We start from the raw sequence: 2870 nt of genomic DNA, 5'->3' as shown, positions 1-2870 counted from the left end.
CCTCCACACACACACACACACACCCTCCCTTTCTCAACAGCTATATCCAGTTAGTAGTATACGTCTCTCCTCTCCCCTCCCCTCCCCTCCCCTCCCCTCCCCTCCCCTCCCCTCCCCTCCCCTCCCCTCCCCTCCCCTCCCCTCGAGAGTATGTGACCCCGTCTCTGTGACCGTGGGGGCTGGGTGAGGTGTCCCGCCTGATAACTTGAGGTTCAGGAGAGCGGAGGGCCTGGGGGAGGTGCAGGGCTGGGAGGGCCTGGGGGAGGGAGGTGCAGGGCTGGGAGGGTCTGGGGGAGGTGCAGGGCTGGCAGGGCCTGGGGGAGGGATGTGCAGGGCTGGGAGGGCCTGGAGGGGGGGGGGGCTGCAGGGCTGGGAGGGCCTGGGGGAGGGAGGTGCAGGGCTGGGAGGGCCTGGGGGAGGGGGGTGCAGGGCTGGGAGGGCCTGGGGGAGGTGCAGGGCTGGCAGGGCCTGGGGGAGGGATGTGCAGGGCTGGGAGGGCCTGGGGGAGGGAGGTGCAGGGCTGGGAGGGCCTGGAGGGGGGGGGGTGCAGGGCTGGGAGGGCCTGGGGGAGGGAGGTGCAGGGCTGGGAGGGCCTGGGGGAGGGGGGTGCAGGGCTGGGAGGGCCTGGGGGAGGGGGGTGCAGGGCTGGGAGGGCCTGGGGGAGGGAGGTGCAGGGCTGGGAGGGCCTGGGGGAGGGAGGTGCAGGGCTGGGAGGGCCTGGGGGAGGTGCAGGGCTGGGAGGGCCTGGGGGAGGGAGGTGCAGGGCTAGGAGGGTCTGGGAGAGGGAGGTGCAGGGCTGGGAGGGTCTGGGGGAGGGAGGTGCATGGCTGGGAGGGTCTGGGGGGGGGGGCAGGGCTGGGGGGGGCACGGGCTGCGAGGGTCTGGGGGGGGTTGTGTGAGTGTGAGGGGAGAACCAGGATGCTGGTGAGAGTGTTTATTTAAAGACCTGCCGGCAACACGGGTTTGGATTCATGACTTTATTAATTAGATGTGAGTGTGTGTGTGTGTGTGTGTGTGTGTGTGTGTGTGTGTGTGTGTGTGTGTGTGTGTGTGTGTGTGTGTGTGTGTGTGTGTGTGTGTGTGTGTGTGTGTGTGTGTGTGTGTGTGTGTGTACCTTTCAGGGTCGGGATGGGTGATTCACTTTTTATTCTAGCTGAGGGAGGGAGAGAGAGAGGGGGAGAGAGAGGGGAGAGAGAGAGGGAGAGAGAGAGGGGAGAGAGAGAGGGGAGAGAGGGAGAGAGAGAGGGGGAGAGAAGGAGAGAGGGGGGAGAGGAGAGAGGGAGAGAGAGAAGGAGAGAGAGGAAGAGAGAGATAGGGGGAGAGAGGGAGAGAGAGAGGGGGAGAGAAGGAGAGAGGGGGGAGAGGAGAGAGGGAGAGAGAGAAGGAGAGAGAGGAAGAGAGAGATAGGGGGAGAGAGGGGTCACGACCCCCGACTCGAGTGAGACGAGCAGCAGAGGGCTTGACAGCATCACGCGACGCGGAGATGAGAGAGATGCTGAGGGAAGATGAGCGCCAGCGAGACGTCACCGTGACACGCTTAGCCGCCGCGGTAAAATAAACGCACGACATCGGGAAATGGCCACCGCAAGCGATACCGGCCACTGCTCAGCGGAATCTGGGGGACGATAAAGGAGGATGAAGTAAGAAGAACAAAGGGGGTTTAGCGGGGGATGACAGTGGACTGATAAGAGGAGATCAGAGCGCAGACTCTGTAATTAACTCTCGTCTGATCCTGATTTTATACCCTCTTTCCTGTGCTTTGAGCTGGCTGTATTTCTTTATATGTAGTCCCATTGGCTAGACTTGTGTATTATTTATGTTATAATTTTTTCCCACGGGTATGCAGCCCTGGGAACACGCCACCTGGCAGGGCAAACAAGTCTGATTGGTTGTTCAGATTCGGGCCACCCTGAGGTTTTGAAATGTTTCATTACAAAGGTCGGGAGAGTCATATAGTGACCGGATTTGAGCTGCGACCAGCTTCTCTATAGGTCACTCTAGGTCGGTCGGTTAGTTGGCTCGTTGGCTCGTTGGTCCGCGAAGATTTCTTGAGATGTCAAAGAAAATAAATCGTCACCTACATCGTTGTCATGCCACTTAACCTTCTGTAGTGTGGTAGTGAAAGGGTTAACCTTCTGTAGTGTGGAAGTGAAAGGGTTAACCTTCTGTAGTGTGGTAGTGAAAGGGTTAACCGTCTGTAGTGTGGTAGTGAACGGGTTAACCGTCTGTAGTGTGGTAGTTTAATAATATTGTCGCGTCATCTTAATATGCTGCTTATGCAGTTATCAGCTGTATTTGGCATAGACGCCAGAGTCAAGAAACGCTATTGTCGCGCCCGCCACTCTGAGTCAAGAAACGCAGTCATCTTAATATGCTGCTTATGCAGTTATCAGCTAGCTGACTAAATGTAAATCTTATGCAACGCCAGTCAAGAAACGACCGCCTCAGCAGCATCACGCATCAACTGTAATGTGGAGTGGACTTAAACATATTTACAATTAGCATTTTATAAAGTAGAACTGTAATGTTTACTTTCTCAGTCAGCGCTAAGTGCAGCATCTGCCGCGCGCGCGTCAACACACAGGCGAGCGTCAACACAGCGGCGAGCTGTAGCGGCAGCGGTGGATAAGGGGGCGTGCTAGCGCGGGTCACGTGGGGGTCGCGGCCAATCAGAGGAACCCGGAAACCGAGCTCCGTTGAGGAAAGTATAGACGCGTCCGGCGGTCTTGGGGTGGGGGGTTGGGAGTGGGGTAAGAAATGTCTTTTGTGGTGTCTGTGATAATGTAATAATAAATAAATAAAATTATGTTCTGTATTTATTATAATTTTTGTTATTTCTATTGTCATTATTGTTGTTATTATTATTATTG

Source organism: Notolepis coatsorum, assembly GCF_963971535.1.
Source record: "Notolepis coatsorum genome assembly, chromosome: 1".
Lineage (NCBI taxonomy): Eukaryota > Metazoa > Chordata > Actinopteri > Aulopiformes > Paralepididae > Notolepis > Notolepis coatsorum.
Note: the sequence above shows the minus strand (reverse complement) of the source record.